At 39.0% G+C, this 18,483-nt stretch overlaps 1 pseudogene; it reads left to right on the forward strand.

The window, feature by feature from the left end:
• The first annotated feature begins 1,214 nt into the window (after positions 1-1,214).
• On the forward strand, positions 1,215-18,353 carry LOC121305495 (annotated as a pseudogene).
• The last annotated feature ends 130 nt before the right edge of the window (positions 18,354-18,483 follow it).

The raw sequence follows: 18,483 nt of genomic DNA on the forward strand, positions 1-18,483 counted from the left end.
TTCAGTGTCAGTGTGTCACCGTCACACAAAGCACACACAAAGTCACACGTGACACACAGTCACACACACTGGAGTGCACAGTCACACAAAAGTCACAAAACACACACAGTGTTTTCAGTGTCAAAGTCCACGTGACACACAGTCAACACACACAGTTTCAGTCACACAAAGTCAACACACACACTATCACAGTCACAGTCACTACAAAAGTCACACACAAAGTCACAAGTCAGTGTCAGTGTGTGTGTCAGTGTCAGTGTGTGTGTGTGTCTCAGTGTGAGTGTGTCAGTGTGTGTGTGTTTCAGTGTGTGTGTGTCAGTGTGTGTGTGTCAGTGTGTGTGTCAGTGTGTGTGTGTGTCAGTGTGTGTGTGTGTTTCAGTGTGTGTTTCAGTGTGTCTGTGTGTCAGTGTGTGTCAGTGTATCTGTGTGTCAGTGTGTGTGGTCAGTGTCACAAAGTTCACACAACAGTGGTGTCACAGTGTCAGTGTGTGTCAAGAAACTGTGTCACACAGTGTGTCACAGTGACAACACATGTCACACACAGTGTCAGTGTGTTTACAGTGTTTTCAGTGTGTCACACAGGTGGTTTTCAGTGTTCTGTGTGTCAAAGTGTGTCAGCACAGTGTGTCACAGTGTGTGTGTGTGTCAGTGTCAGTGTGTTTTCACAACAACTGTCACACAGTCAGTGTGTCAGTGTGTGTGGTCAGTCAAAGTGTGTCAGTGTGTGTGTGTGTCAGTGTCAGGTGTGTTTCAGTGTGTGCACACAGTCAGTGTCAGTCACAGTTTCAGTTGTAGGTGTGTGTGTGTGTGTCTGTGTGTGTGTGTGTGTCTCAGTGTCTGTGTGTCAGTGTGTATGTGTGTCAGTGTCAGTGTGTTTCAGTGTGTGTTTCAGTGTGTCTGTGTGTCAGTGTGTGTTCAGGTCAGTGTGTGTGTCACACAGTGTCTCAGGTTGTGTGTGTCAGTGTGTGTGTCAGTGTCAGTGTGTTTCAGTGTGTGTGTCTGTGTGTGTGTGTTTCAGTGTGTGTCTCAGTGTGCGTGTGTTTCAGTGTCTGTGTGTCTCAGTGTCTGTGTGTTTGGCTTATCCTGACGATCTCTGGGGATTTGCTCCCAGGGCTCAGAAGCTGAAAAGCGGACGGGACACGAGGGAAAGATCGGCTTTATTTATTTTCCTGTCGCGGCGACTGAAACTCAGCCTCGTTTTCTCTAAGCTCCTAATGGCAGAACAGAGGCTGCACACGCCATTCACGGAATATCTTCCCTCTGCGCCCAGGGTGCGAGTCACTGCCCTCAGACAGAAGAAAAAGGGGGTTCGGGTTGGAGTGAGGGACAGGGCTCGGAACGAGGACACCCCGCGATTCAGCACGACCCTGCGGCAGCTCTGTGGCCAGCGCAGTAACGCGGCGCGCAGCTCAGCGCTCGTCTGCACGGCGCGATACAAACAGGGACAGCGCTGTGCCATAACCAGTCAGCTCCACGTGTGTCGCTGCTATACGACTTTATTTTCCACGCTCCCACTCCCCTCCTTCTTTCTTTCACTCTTAATTAATCAAAACGCTGACCCCCCACTGCCCCCCCCCCCCCCCCATCCTTGACATTAATGTGACCTCATCTCTGAAATTGATCTCGTTATCCGCTTAGCGCTCCTGTGCTTAGCTTAGCGCTCATGCCACAAAACACTGAGCACAGATCCCTAAACGAAACGGACAGGACAGGGGTGTCCCAGAGGCTGTCAATTGGGGCGACGACACCTGACAGCGCTAATGAAATGTGACAGTTTGGGATGCAAACCGCGATCCTTCCCAGTGTAAGCATTGTAGGGGAGCATTGCAAAGCGCAGAGAGGTCTGGTAAAGCATAGGGAAGCATTGTAAAGCACAGAGAGGTCTGGTAAAGCATAGGGAAGCATTGTAAAGCACAGAGAGGTCTGGTAAAGCATAGGGAAGCATTGAAAAGCACAGAGAGGTAGGTAAAGCATAGGGAAGCATTGTAAAGCACAGAGAGGTCTGGTAAAGCATAGGGAAGCATTGTAAAGCACAGAGAGGTCTGGTAAAGCATAGGGAAGCATTGCAAAGCACAGAGAGGTCTGGTAAAGCATAGGGAAAGCATAGGGAAGCATGTAAAGCACAGAGTAAAGCACAGAGAGGTGGTAAAGCATAGGGAAGCATTGTAAAGCACAGAGAGGTCTGGTAAAGCATAGGGAAGCATTGTAAAGCACAGAGGTATGGTAAAGCATAGGGAAGCATTGTAAAGCACAGAGAGGTCTGGTAAAGCATAGGGAAGCATTGTAAAGCACAGAGAGGTCTGGTAAAGCATAGGGAAGCATTGTAAAGCACAGCTGGTAAAGCATAGGAAAGCATTGTAAAGCACAGAGAGGTCTGGTAAAGCATAGGGAAGCATTGTAAAGCACAGAGAGGTCTGGTAAAGCATAGGGAAGCATTGTAAAGCACAGAGAGGTCTGGTAAAGCATAGGGAAGCATTGTAAAGCACAGAGAGGTCTGGTAAAGCATAGGGAAGCATTGTAAAGCACAGAGAGGTCTGGTAAAGCATAGGGAAGCATTGTAAAGCACAGAGAGGTCTGGTAAAGCATAGGGAAGCATTGTAAAGCACAGAGAGGTCTGGTAAAGCATAGGGAAGCATTGTAAAGCACAGAGAGGTCTGGTAAAGCACAGGGAAGCATTGTAAAGCACAGAGAGGTCTGGTAAAGCATAGGGAAGCATTGTAAAGCACAGAGAGGTCTGGTAAAGCATAGGGAAGCATTGTAAAGCACAGAGAGGTCTGGTAAAGCATAGGGAAGCATTGTAAAGCACAGAGAGGTCTGGTAAAGCATAGGGAAGCATTGTAAAGCACAGAGAGGTCTGGTAAAGCACAGGGAAGCATTGTAAAGCACAGAGAGGTCTGGTAAAGCATAGGGAAGCATTGTAAAGCACAGAGAGGTCTGGTAAAGCATAGGGAAGCATTGTAAAGCACAGAGAGGTCTGGTAAAGCATAGGGAAGCATTGTAAAGCACAGAGAGGTCTGGTAAAGCATAGGGAAGCATTGTAAAGCACAGAGAGGTGTGGTAAAGCATAGGGAAGCATTGTAAAGCACAGAGAGGTCTGGTAAAGCACAGGGAAGCATTGTAAAGCACAGTGCAATGATTTCCTCTGCTTTACCACCCAGTGCTGTTAATCAGTTTCAATCTGTTCTGCCCCATGAATCTGCGGGCTATTAATTAAACGCAGCCGGGGCACAACTGTAGCGCTTTCTGAGGGAGAAAAAAAAAAAAAAAAAAAAGGAGGAATTATCTTTAAAGATTATTGATTCATCGGCAGGCATTAAACAAAGCCATTCGTTAGCGGGACGATTACAAAACGAGAAAGGCTGGCATCTCCTTCCCTGCCCGCGGTGTGGAGACTGAGTTTTATTTTTATTTTTATTTTCTAGAGTGGATTTTGCCGCCCTCTGGTGGAAGGAAAGATCGCTGCAAGGATTCCGTGACGGGGGTTCGGAATTGGAACTGGCGACGGCGGTTGAGCCTCGCGGAGTGAATTTGAATTTTGAAACTGCAGACCGTTAACGGTTTCTCAGCCCTCGGCTGTTGCTTTTCACTCTTGGTTTTTTTCAACATGTACCGTTTTGATAAGCCTGTTAAATTAATCGATTTAATTTACACATAAAACTTCGTTTTCGTAAATGACAAATCGAATACATACAATTAAGATAAATAAATAAATACAAAAATATATATATATATATATGTGAGATTTTATGCTGAATTATGTCGTAATTTTTTTGATGGTACTCAAAAAGTTTTTGCAGATACGTACGATGCGATGCTACATATATAAAAGATTACTAATATATGATTATTATTATTATAGTATTATTATTTATTATTTATTGGACTGGTGGTTTAGTACGTATGCAGTGGGACGGGAAACAGTAGCCAGATCACATAATTTTAAATATTGAAAAAAAAAAAAAAAAAAGCTTCTAATTAATTGTGTTAATATTGTGTTAATATTGTGTTAATATTGTGTTAATGGCATTGTTAAATTAGATGGAAAGTATACCAAACATCATTTTAAATATCCCAGCAATATTATCCAATCAGGTCGGGCTTGAACCAAAAAAATAATAAACTGGCGCGTCTTCTAACCAATCGCAGTTCAGGGGAAGAACGGGTGGGCGGGGAGAGAGAGAGAGAGAGAGGAAAAAAAAAAAAAAAAACCCTACCAGTCGATGAGTGATGTCCCTTTCACCCAATCATCTTGAACCAAACTGGACTGGCTTCACTCTCAGCCAGTCCGCGTTGCCAGGAGGCGGGCGAGCCGACCGTCGTTGGCTTTTCCCAGCCAATCGCCGCTTCCCTTTGGAGCCGGGAGGGAGGGAGGGGGCGAGTCTCGCGAGACGTGGCGCTCTATGTGTCGGTGCGGCGGGGTGGTATCGCGAGATCTGGCGCTGGCTGTTGTTGTTTTGCGAGATGTGGCGTCAACAGCAGCAACAATTATATTATTATTATTATTATTATTATTATTATTATTAAATAACCCAACACAAGCCATGGACTCTGCGGGGAGGGGAGCGGAGAGGGCAGACTGTAAGTATAATAATAGTATCTAATATAATATAGTATATGATCAGCAGTTTTAGCAAGCTTGTGTTTATAGAAATGAAGGCTGTATATATAATAATATATAATAATAGTATAATATAATATATATATGCATGCGCGCCCCGCTGTGTTGTTTTTCTCTTCTTGTAAATCCTCAGCAGTTTTAGCAAGCTTGTGTTTATAGAAATGAAGGCTGTATATATAATAATATATAATAATAGTATAATATAATATATATATGCATGCGCGCCCCGCTGTGTTGTTTTTCTCTTCTTGTAAATCCTCAGCAGTTTTAGCAAGCTTGTGTTTATAGAAATGAAGGCTGTATATATAATAATATATAATAATAGTATAATATAATATATATATGCATGCGCGCCCCGCTGTGTTGTTTTTCTCTTCTTGTAAATCCTCAGCAGTTTTAGCAAGCTTGTGTTTATAGAAATGAAGGCTGTATATATAATAATATATAATAATAATAATATAATATATATATGCATGCGCGCCCCGCTGTATTGTTTTTCTCTTCTTGTAAATCCTCAGCAGTTTTAGCAAGCTTGTGTTTATAGAAATGAAGGCTGTATATATAATAATATATAATAATAGTATAATATAATATATATATGCATGCGCGCCCCGCTGTGTTGTTTTTCTCTTCTTGTAAATCCTCAGCAGTTTTCTTGTAAATCCTCAGCAGTTTTAGCAAGCTTGTGTTTATAGAAATGAAGGCTGTATATATAATAATATATAATAATAGTATAATATAATATATATATGCATGCGCGCCCCGCTGTGTTGTTTTTCTCTTCTTGTAAATCCTCAGCAGTTTTAGCAAGCTTGTGTTTATAGAAATGAAGGCTGTATATATAATAATATATAATAATAGTATAATATAATATATATATGCATGCGCGCCCCGCTGTATTGTTTTTCTCTTCTTGTAAATCCTCAGCAGTTTTAGCAAGCTTGTGTTTATAGAAATGAAGGCTGTATATATAATAATATATAATAATAGTATAATATAATATATATATGCATGCGCGCCCCGCTGTGTTGTTTTTCTCTTCTTGTAAATCCTCAGCAGTTTTAGCAAGCTTGTGTTTATAGAAATGAAGGCTGTATATATAATAATATATAATAATAGTATAATATAATATATATATGCATGCGCGCCCCGCTGTGTTGTTTTTCTCTTCTTGTAAATCCTCAGCAGTTTTAGCAAGCTTGTGTTTATAGAAATGAAGGCTGTATATATAATAATATATAATAATAGTATAATATAATATATATATGCATGCGCGCCCCGCTGTATTGTTTTTCTCTTCTTGTAAATCCTCAGCAGTTTTAGCAAGCTTGTGTTTATAGAAATGAAGGCTGTATATATAATAATATATAATAATAGTATAATATAATATATATATGCATGCGCGCCCCGCTGTGTTGTTTTTCTCTTCTTGTAAATCCTCAGCAGTTTTAGCAAGCTTGTGTTTATAGAAATGAAGGCTGTATATATAATAATATATAATAATAGTATAATATAATATATATATATGCATGCGCGCCCCGCTGTGTTGTTTTTCTCTTCTTGTAAATCCTCAGCAGTTTTAGCAAGCTTGTGTTTATAGAAATGAAGGCTGTATATATAATAATATATAATAATAGTATAATATAATATATATATGCATGCGCGCCCCGCTGTGTTGTTTTTCTCTTCTTGTAAATCCTCAGCAGTTTTAGCAAGCTTGTGTTTATAGAAATGAAGGCTGTATATATAATAATATATAATAATAGTATAATATAATATATATATGCATGCGCGCCCCGCTGTGTTGTTTTTCTCTTCTTGTAAATCCTCAGCAGTTTTAGCAAGCTTGTGTTTATAGAAATGAAGGCTGTATATATAATAATATATAATAATAGTATAATATAATATATATATGCATGCGCGCCCCGCTGTGTTGTTTTTCTCTTCTTGTAAATCCTCAGCAGTTTTAGCAAGCTTGTGTTTATAGAAATGAAGGCTGTATATATAATAATATATAATAATAGTATAATATAATATATATATGCATGCGCGCCCCGCTGTGTTGTTTTTCTCTTCTTGTAAATCCTCAGCAGTTTTAGCAAGCTTGTGTTTATAGAAATGAAGGCTGTATATATAATAATATATAATAATAGTATAATATAATATATATATGCATGCGCGCCCCGCTGTGTTGTTTTTCTCTTCTTGTAAATCCTCAGCAGTTTTAGCAAGCTTGTGTTTATAGAAATGAAGGCTGTATATATAATAATATATAATAATAGTATAATATAATATATATATGCATGCGCGCCCCGCTGTGTTGTTTTTCTCTTCTTGTAAATCCTCAGCAGTTTTAGCAAGCTTGTGTTTATAGAAATGAAGGCTGTATATATAATAATATATAATAATAGTATAATATAATATATATATGCATGCGCGCCCCGCTGTGTTGTTTTTCTCTTCTTGTAAATCCTCAGCAGTTTTAGCAAGCTTGTGTTTATAGAAATGAAGGCTGTATATATAATAATATATAATAATAGTATAATATAATATATATATATGCATGCGCGCCCCGCTGTGTTGTTTTTCTCTTCTTGTAAATCCTCAGCAGTTTTAGCAAGCTTGTGTTTATAGAAATGAAGGCTGTATATATAATAATATATAATAATAGTATAATATAATATATATATGCATGCGCGCCCCGCTGTGTTGTTTTTCTCTTCTTGTAAATCCTCAGCAGTTTTAGCAAGCTTGTGTTTATAGAAATGAAGGCTGTATATATAATAATATATAATAATAGTATAATATAATATATATATGCATGCGCGCCCCGCTGTGTTGTTTTTCTCTTCTTGTAAATCCTCAGCAGTTTTAGCAAGCTTGTGTTTATAGAAATGAAGGCTGTATATATAATAATATATAATAATAGTATAATATAATATATATATGCATGCGCGCCCCGCTGTGTTGTTTTTCTCTTCTTGTAAATCCTCAGCAGTTTTAGCAAGCTTGTGTTTATAGAAATGAAGGCTGTATATATAATAATATATAATAATAGTATAATATAATATATATATATGCATGCGCGCCCCGCTGTGTTGTTTTTCTCTTCTTGTAAATCCTCAGCAGTTTTAGCAAGCTTGTGTTTATAGAAATGAAGGCTGTATATATAATAATATATAATAATAGTATAATATAATATATATATGCATGCGCGCCCCGCTGTGTTGTTTTTCTCTTCTTGTAAATCCTCAGCAGTTTTAGCAAGCTTGTGTTTATAGAAATGAAGGCTGTATATATAATAATATATAATAATAGTATAATATAATATATATATGCATGCGCGCCCCGCTGTATTGTTTTTCTCTTCTTGTAAATCCTCAGCAGTTTTAGCAAGCTTGTGTTTATAGAAATGAAGGCTGTATATATAATAATATATAATAATAGTATAATATAATATATATATATGCATGCGCGCCCCGCTGTGTTGTTTTTCTCTTCTTGTAAATCCTCAGCAGTTTTAGCAAGCTTGTGTTTATAGAAATGAAGGCTGTATATATAATAATATATAATAATAGTATAATATAATATATATATATGCATGCGCGCCCCGCTGTGTTGTTTTTCTCTTCTTGTAAATCCTCAGCAGTTTTAGCAAGCTTGTGTTTATAGAAATGAAGGCTGTATATATAATAATATATAATAATAGTATAATATAATATATATATGCATGCGCGCCCCGCTGTATTGTTTTTCTCTTCTTGTAAATCCTCAGCAGTTTTAGCAAGCTTGTGTTTATAGAAATGAAGGCTGTATATATAATAATATATAATAATAGTATAATATAATATATATATGCATGCGCGCCCCGCTGTGTTGTTTTTCTCTTCTTGTAAATCCTCAGCAGTTTTAGCAAGCTTGTGTTTATAGAAATGAAGGCTGTATATATAATAATATATAATAATAGTATAATATAATATATATATATGCATGCGCGCCCCGCTGTGTTGTTTTTCTCTTCTTGTAAATCCTCAGCAGTTTTAGCAAGCTTGTGTTTATAGAAATGAAGGCTGTATATATAATAATATATAATAATAGTATAATATAATATATATATGCATGCGCGCCCCGCTGTATTGTTTTTCTCTTCTTGTAAATCCTCAGCAGTTTTAGCAAGCTTGTGTTTATAGAAATGAAGGCTGTATATATAATAATATATAATAATAGTATAATATAATATATATATATGCATGCGCGCCCCGCTGTATTGTTTTTCTCTTCTTGTAAATCCTCAGCAGTTTTAGCAAGCTTGTGTTTATAGAAATGAAGGCTGTATATATAATAATATATAATAATAGTATAATATAATATATATATGCATGCGCGCCCCGCTGTATTGTTTTTCTCTTCTTGTAAATCCTCAGCAGTTTTAGCAAGCTTGTGTTTATAGAAATGAAGGCTGTATATATAATAATATATAATAATAGTATAATATAATATATATATATGCATGCGCGCCCCGCTGTGTTGTTTTTCTCTTCTTGTAAATCCTCAGCAGTTTTAGCAAGCTTGTGTTTATAGAAATGAAGGCTGTATATATAATAATATATAATAATAGTATAATATAATATATATATGCATGCGCGCCCCGCTGTGTTGTTTTTCTCTTCTTGTAAATCCTCAGCAGTTTTAGCAAGCTTGTGTTTATAGAAATGAAGGCTGTATATATAATAATATATAATAATAGTATAATATAATATATATATGCATGCGCGCCCCGCTGTATTGTTTTTCTCTTCTTGTAAATCCTCAGCAGTTTTAGCAAGCTTGTGTTTATAGAAATGAAGGCTGTATATATAATAATATATAATAATAGTATAATATAATATATATATGCATGCGCGCCCCGCTGTGTTGTTTTTCTCTTCTTGTAAATCCTCAGCAGTTTTAGCAAGCTTGTGTTTATAGAAATGAAGGCTGTATATATAATAATATATAATAATAGTATAATATAATATATATATGCATGCGCGCCCCGCTGTGTTGTTTTTCTCTTCTTGTAAATCCTCAGCAGTTTTAGCAAGCTTGTGTTTATAGAAATGAAGGCTGTATATATAATAATATATAATAATAATAATATAATAATAATATATATGCATGCGCGCCCCGCTGTGTTGTTTTTCTCTTCTTGTAAATCCTCAGCAGTTTTAGCAAGCTTGTGTTTATAGAAATGAAGGCTGTATATATAATAATATATAATAATAGTATAATATAATATATATATGCATGCGCGCCCCGCTGTATTGTTTTTCTCTTCTTGTAAATCCTCAGCAGTTTTAGCAAGCTTGTGTTTATAGAAATGAAGGCTGTATATATAATAATATATAATAATAGTATAATATAATATATATATATGCATGCGCGCCCCGCTGTGTTGTTTTTCTCTTCTTGTAAATCCTCAGCAGTTTTAGCAAGCTTGTGTTTATAGAAATGAAGGCTGTATATATAATAATATATAATAATAGTATAATATAATATATATATGCATGCGCGCCCCGCTGTATTGTTTTTCTCTTCTTGTAAATCCTCAGCAGTTTTAGCAAGCTTGTGTTTATAGAAATGAAGGCTGTATATATAATAATATATAATAATAGTATAATATAATATATATATATGCATGCGCGCCCCGCTGTATTGTTTTTCTCTTCTTGTAAATCCTCAGCAGTTTTAGCAAGCTTGTGTTTATAGAAATGAAGGCTGTATATATAATAATATATAATAATAATAATATAATATATAATATGCATGCGCGCCCCGCTGTATTGTTTTTCTCTTCTTGTAAATCCTCAGCAGTTTTAGCAAGCTTGTGTTTATAGAAATGAAGGCTGTATATATAATAATATATAATAATAGTATAATATAATATATATATGCATGCGCGCCCCGCTGTATTGTTTTTCTCTTCTTGTAAATCCTCAGCAGTTTTAGCAAGCTTGTGTTTATAGAAATGAAGGCTGTTTGTTTTGTTTTGTGTGTCTGTTTTAATGTTTGCTAACGGGATGGAGGGAAAGTAAATACCCGAGTATAATAATTGAGCTTTCTGCTGCGAGGAAATAATAATAATCATAATAATAATAAAAAATAAAATAAAAAATAATAATCTGATAATCATCATCATGTTTTTTTCTGCGCCCCTTCTGTCCTGCAAAAAGGAAGGGAGGTGTGCGCTTTAATGATTACTGTCAGGGAATTGCTTCGCGCCCAGTTGTTGTGTTGTTTGTGTGTTTGTGTGTTTGTGTGTTTGTGTCTGTGTGTTTGTGTGTCTGTGTGTTTGTGTTTGTGTGTGTGTTTGTGTGTTTGTGTCTGTGTGTGTGTGTGTGTCAGTGTGTTTGTGTTTGTGTCAGTGTGTCTGTGTGTTTGTGTTTAATTTATTTTAATTAGTATAATGTACCTCATCCTGTTTTTTTAATGTTGTAACTATAACATAAAAGCCTTACTTTAAATTCTTCTTCATCTTATCCTTCTTCTTCTTCTTATCTTTCTTATTATTATTATCATACTTCTTCTTCTTCATAATAATAATAGTAATGATGATAATAATAATAATAATAAAAATAATATTATTATTATTATTGTTATTATTATTATTATTATTATTATTATTGCTTGGGACATTTGCTATATATATAATAAATAATATATCTATATCTCCTATATCTGAATTAATGTGAAGCATATGCTCGGCGGTGTGTCTGTGTTGCTGCCACCCTCTGCGTTGTACTTTATTATAATGTCTAACTTTTTTATTTTAATAATAACGTGAAATGCAGTAAGAGTCTAGGTTGGTATTTTTTAATATGTCTGTAGATGTTGTGGCCGGCGAGGAACGAGAAAGTGTATTTTACCCAAAAACTGTGTGATATCTTCTTTCTTTAAACGAGAGACGATATAGGGACTGTACACAAGAGCCGGTGTGTGTGTGTGTGTGTGTGTGTGTGTGTATATATATATATATAGATAGACATATCTGTCTAGATATATCTATATAGATCTATCTATATCTGTCTGTCTATATATTATATCTATTGCTAGCTAGCTATATAGATCTTATCTATGATCTATATCTAATATATCTAGAGATCTATCTATCGATTAGATATATAGATCTATATATAGATAGATATAGATTACAGAGTATAGGTTGTATTTTTTAATAGTCTCTATATACTGTCTAGTCACAAGGCCGGTTATCTGTCCATGCTGTGTTTGTGTGTGTGTGTGTATAGATAGATAGATAGACAGATAGATAGAGAAGATAGATAGAGAACGATGTAGATAGACAGGTAGATAGAGATAGACAGGTAGATAGAGAGAGATGTAGATAGACAGGTAGCTAGAGATAGACAGGTAGATAGAGATAGATGGAGATAGACAGGTAGATAGAGATAGATGTAGATAGAGATGGACAGGTAGATAGATGGATAGATATATTTTTACATATGTATATAGATTTTTTTTGTATTTATTTTTGTCATGTCGGAAAATGCAATCTATTTGTGTTGACGCGCTGAAGGATGTACAAAATGTCTTTTTTTTTTTTTTTTTTTGTCTTTTTGAAGCTTTTGTTTTTAAACAAAGTGTGAACATGAAGCGCGGGCGTATAAGTTACACATGAGGACGTGGTAATGCCCCATTAATGGGGGATTAATCCTTTATACTCTTTTAATTTAATTTGTGGTTGTGTGTGTTCGTGCGTGCGTGCGTGCCATGTGTGTGTGTCATTTGCTGTCTTATTTTTAGGTAACCTGCCACTTGGTAAAATGGATAGCGCTGCCCGGTGGGTCTGTCTCCACACACTTGTGTGTCAGCCTGTGTGTCTTTTTCTTTTGTGTGTGTGTGTGTGTGTGTGTGTGTGTGTGTGTGTGTGTGTGTTTTTGGCACTAAAAAATTTTGCAACGTAAATGTCAAAATTTTTACCACCCAGACCCCCTTTTTTTTTTTTTTTTTTTTTTTTTTTTTTTGAAAATACTAGAGAACCAATTCTCTCTGTTTTAGACGGGCTTGTTTTGTGGTGCAAAACACGACGGTGTTGTGATGTGTGTGCGTGTGTGTGTTGTGTGTGTGTGTGTCTATATATATATATATATATATATATATATATATATATATATATATATATAAATAAAAAAGTTGTGCACGCTGATGCGCTGGGGAGACCATATCAAGGCTGATCCTCAGAGCCAGCATTGCATGAGAATAGAAATATAGGTTTATATAAAATAATGTTAATTAAAATTAATATAGATTTAAAGATATAAGTAAAAGTGATGTCACATATAGAACACTGTTACATCATGCAAGAATAAACCATGGATTTGAATATAAACAATAACTAGTAGTTGTCATGACGTCAAACACCTATAAATACCTCCAACACAGCCTCCCTTGAGAAAGATATGATATATATATAGCATAAAAACGTTTTGCAGCCCGTCTCTTGAGCAACTCGATATTATATATATATAATATATATATATATATATAATAATTACGTCTTCGTTTGTCGATTTCTAGAAGCGATTGTATGACTTCTGACTGACGGCGTGAACTTTGAAAAGTGTTTTTGCAAGTGATTTTTAGAGTAAATTCTGAGAATTGATTTTTTTTTTTTCTTAGGGTGCTTTTTGAGAAGACTACATTGTGTGCGGACTGGTGGTTGTGTTTTGTGTTTTATTGGTTAGTTTCAAATTGAATTCCTTCATGTAGTAAGCCATCCTCATTTTGCTTCACAAATTCTAACGAAACCAGCTGAATAATGTTACCTCGCTGTTTTCGACTACACCCCCCTCTGCTTGCTGGTTTTCCAGGTCTGCTTTAACGAAAAACTGACATTTCAAAATCTATGCTACTGTCTTGGTTTCCTTCGGGTAGAATTTCTTTTATTTTTTTGGATCGTTTATGCAGTTTTCTTTTTTATTTACACCATGTCGAACGAAAGATCGAAATTACAGTTCATGTGTTTTTTTGTTTTTTTTTTAAATGTTTAGGGTGATTGCAAAACATAGCTGTATAGAAGTGATTCCTCACAATTTTTAAAATTTTAGGCGATAAAAAAAATAACAAACGGGTGGGGGGGGGGGGGGGGGGGGGGATCAACACAGAAAACAGCAAAAACAGAAGCGTGATTTTTGCCAACAGTATCTGTCATAGGAATTTAAAGGCATTATTAAATGCATGTATTTATGTGCCCCTCAGTGAGGAGGAAAGCGAAGACCAGGAGGGACAGAAGGAGAGACCCCCAAAACCGAAGAAGTTGAAGAAGGAAGGCGGGCGGGATGAGGAAGGGGTGGAGCCTGCCCTGGCCCCTCCTCTCCCCTCCTCCTCCTCCCCCCTCCTCCTCCCCTGCACAGCAGCCGCTGTCTTCCACGGAAGCTGGGAGAGCCGAACCCTGCGAGTCTGCAGCGGGGGCTGCCAGCTCCGCCCCGGCCCCCCCAGAGCCTGCCATCTCCCCCAAACGGAGACGCTCCGTTATCCGCGACCGCGGGCCCCTGTACGATGACCCCTCCCTGCCCCAGGGCTGGGCGCGAAAGCTGAAGCAGCGCAAGTCTGGGAGATCAGCCGGGAAATACGACGTTTACCTGATCAGGTGAGCGGTGTGTGAGAGAACCACGCTGGGGCTTGCACCCCTTCTGTATAGAATGAACTGATTCAGCTTCATAGAGTCCAGTGAGAGCTGCTGAATAATGCTCCCTTGTTAACATATTGAATTGCACCCCCTCTATATAGAATGAACTCCCTCTGCTTCATAGAGTCCAGTGAAAGCTGCTGAATAATGTTCCCTTGTTAACATATTGAATTGCACCCCTTCTATATAGAATGAACTGATTCAGCTTCATAGAGTCCAGTGAAAGCTGCTGAATAATGTTCCCTTGTTAACATATTGAATTGCACCCCCTCTATATAGAATGAACTCCCTCAGCTTCATAGAGTCCAGTGAAAGCTGCTGAATAATGTTCCCTTGTTAACATATTGAATTGCACCCCCTCTATATAGAATGAACTGATTCAGCTTCATAGAGTCCAGTGAAAGCTGCTGAATAATGTTCCCTTGTTAACATATTGAATTGCACCCCCTCTATATAGAATGAACTGACTCAGCTTCATAGAGTCCAGTGAAAGCTGCTGAATAATGTTCCCTTGTTAACATATTGAATTGCACCCCCTCTATATAGAATGAACTCCCTCAGCTTCATAGAGTCCAGTGAAAGCTGCTGAATAATGTTCCCTTGTTAACATATTGAATTGCACCCCCTCTATATAAATGATCTCCCTCAGCTTCATAGAGTCCAGTTAAAGTACCGGGACAGTGAGGACCGGAACACAAAGTTGGTGAGAACCATTTACTTAACTTGGTTAAGGACATTATGGGAAAGGGAGGTCTCTGTATCTACTTCATCTCTCTGGTGAGGCTGTCTCTCTCTGAGTAGACACACTTAGAGTGTGTCTCTCACACACTCTCTCTGTAAGAGAGACACTAGAGTGTGTGTGTGTCTCTCTCTTTCTCTCTGTATCTCACACACTCATAGAGTGTGTGAGAGCAGACTCTCTCACAGACACCGAGAGGATCCACCACACTCTTGTGTGAGTGCGTCTCTCTCCTTTCTCTGTGAGTAGACACACTCTCTAGAAAAGAGACATCGAGTGTGTGAGAGACACAGAGGAGCAGACACAGAGACAGAGAGAGAGACGAAAGAGACTGTCTCTTTCTCTCTGTATCTCACACACTCTCTCTGTGTGTGTGTCTCTCTCTTTCTCTGTATCTCACACACTCTCTCTCTGTGTGTGTGTCTCTCTCTCTCTGTATCTCACACTCTCTGTGTGTGTCTCTCTCTCTGTATCTCACACTCTCTCTCTGTGTGTCTCTCTCTCTCTTTCTCTGTATCTCACACACTCTGTGTGTCTCTGTCTCTTTCTCTCTGTATCTCACACACTTTCTGTGTGTCTCTCTGTCTCTTTCTCTCTGTATCTCACACTCTCTCTCTCTGTGTGTCTCTCTCTGTATCTCACACTCTCTCTCTCTGTGTGTCTCTCTTTCTCTCTGTATCTCACACTCTCTCTGTGTGTGTGTGTCTCTCTCTCTGTATCTCACATTCTCTCTCTTGCTCGCTCTGTCTCTCTATGTGTGTGTCTTGGTCTGTGTCTGTCTGTCTCTCTTTCTCTCTCTCTATCTCCTCACTGAATTGTTTTTTTTTATTTTAATGATCTGTTAGTAAATGGAATTCATTTTAATTTAATTTTTTTAAAATGTTTTTTGTAACAGGATACGGATCTGTAAACTTGAAAAATGAAAATACAGCATTTGAACTTGCAGGGGGAGTGGGGGACCCTGACTTGCTCACAATTAACCGTTTTCTCTTTCTTTTTTTGCAGCCCGGAAGGGAAAGCCTTCCGTTCCAAAGTGGAGCTCATCGCGTACTTCCAGAAAGTGGGGGACACCACCACGGACCCCAACGACTTCGACTTCACTGTCACAGGGCGCGGCAGCCCCTCCCGACGCGACAAGAAGCCCTCCAAAAAACCCAAGGTGGTCAAAGCCTCAGGGAGGGGCCGGGGGCGTCCCAAGGGCAGTGGGAAGCTGCGGCTGCCCTCCGAGGGGGTGGCGGTGCAGCGTGTGGTGGAGAAGAGCCCTGGCAAGCTGCTGGTCAGAATACCTTTCGTTTCCCCGGCTTCCGTTAAAAAGAGGCCCGGCAGGAACAGGAACAGGAAGCCGGAGCAGGAGCCACAGGGGGGCGCCCCGAAGAAGAGGGGGCGCAAGCAGGTGACGACGGCGGCGGCAGGGGGGGCGGCTGGGGGTTCGGGGAGTCAGGGGACGATATCCGCGGCCGCCAGCCTGGCCGCCGTGCAGGCGGTCGAAGCCAGGAAGAGGGCTCCGCTCGCGGGGAAGGTGCACGACACGGCGCTGCCCATCAAGAAGCGCAAGACGAGGGAGACCGTGGAGGAGCCAGGGCCATCACCTCCTCCCCCGGCCGCCGTGGAGGCGCTGGAGAAGGTAGCCTCTCCGGGGAAAGGAGTGAAGAGGACCAAGAGCCCAGGGAGGAAGCACAAGGAAGGGGGGGGCGGTGGGGGCAGCAGTGGTGGAGAAGGAGGAAGCCCCTCAAAGGGGCACAAGAATAAGAAACCCCAGCACAGGCATCACCACCACCACCACCACCACCATCATCACCACCCCCCAACCGTCTCCACGCACGCAGAGCAGCCGCAGGACTTGAGCGCCCCCAAACTGGGCCGGGAGGAGCAGCAGCCCAGAAAGGAGGCTGCCTGTCTAGGGGACAGCTGCCCCAGCAAGACTCAAACAGCCGCTGCTGTAGAAGCCAAAGGCAAACAGCAGCGGGCGGGGGTGATCATGGGAGGGGGGGCGGAGGGAGGGGATGTGAAGGACATTGTGCCCACGTCGGTCGTGCCGAGGCCCAGCCGGGAGGAGACTGTGGAGTCCCGGAACACCGTCAGCGAGCGAGTGAGCTGACTGCAAAACAATCTCATCATAATAATAATAATAATAATAATAATATAATTATAATTTAAAAAAAACGTATAAACGTGCGAAAAGAGGAAGGAGTAAAATACTGACGACAATGACTTTATAAAAAAGAATGTTTTGAATCGTAAAAGGCAGCTGAAGGTCACACACTCCCCGTGGATAGGGTTCCTAAACAGACAACAAATAAACACAATTATAAAACTAATACAGATTGCTTCCTGACAACTACAATCACATTTTTGCATTTGTTGTTATTATTATTATTATTATCGTGTGCATGTGGATGTTTCCTGGTAGTTGTCGTGTTTCAAAGCTTAAAGGTGGAGTCTGAGATGGAAGGCTATAAGGCAGACGCGAACTATAGAGATATAATACACAGCGCTCACCTCGCTGGTGTGGATCCGGAAGACAAACCAAGCTCATGCCATTCCCTGCTTGCCTGTCAGGTTCGTTGGCTTTAGTGAGGCAAAGGAATACAAATTGCACGGGTGTGCAGGGCCAGCGAGCATCAGTCTGTATGTAACAGATCTGCGGGAACAAGAAATAGTCAAACGCTAGAATACAGAGCCAGAAGAAAAGCTGAAACAAGGAGGTCAGCTGTTTAAGTAGTGATAGGTATAAGATTTAATTTTTTAACTCATCTATTTTGTAAAACCCTTGCGGTTAGATACACACACACACATGTTGAAGCTAGAGAATCTCCATGCTTTTTTTTTTTTGAAGCTTTGAAAAGTGACGTGGTTTAACTGCAGTGTGGTAAGAAGTGACTGCTGTCTGTCTGGCCGGCCAGGCTCTCAAGATGTTAAGGTCAGGCTAGGAGAGGAGGCTGAATCTCTGATACCAGAGGCCTGATTAGTGCACAGCATTAATTAGTTAGTTACAGTTAATTCTGTGTGTGTGCTGGGACCACAGAGTGGAGCAGTTAAAGATGATCCCTAGTTAAGGGCAACTGTTCTATTTCTGATTCAGATCCTGAATAAAACAGGATCAACAGTGATGGTAGGAGATTGTATAATACCTCCAACGTTGTGATGCCTACACCTGCTTCTTTGAGATTGATAAGTACAACATGTCTGCAGCAAGAAAGATGGACACCGTTGCTGCTCAGGGAGATCTTACAGCTGTGGTTTGAGGAGCGTTTTGTTTTTTTATTGTGTTTTATTTTATATACTTTATATATATATATATTACACACACACATTTAAAAAGTTCACTGTTTCGTGGAATAGGTTTGGCTTCTTTTTTTTATTGTGTCGCAAAATAATAATGATAATAATTTATATAATTATATAATAATAATAATAATAATAATAATAATATAATAATAA

This window comes from Polyodon spathula, chromosome 43 (assembly GCF_017654505.1).
Source record: "Polyodon spathula isolate WHYD16114869_AA chromosome 43, ASM1765450v1, whole genome shotgun sequence".
Classification (NCBI taxonomy): Eukaryota; Metazoa; Chordata; class Actinopteri; order Acipenseriformes; family Polyodontidae; genus Polyodon; species Polyodon spathula.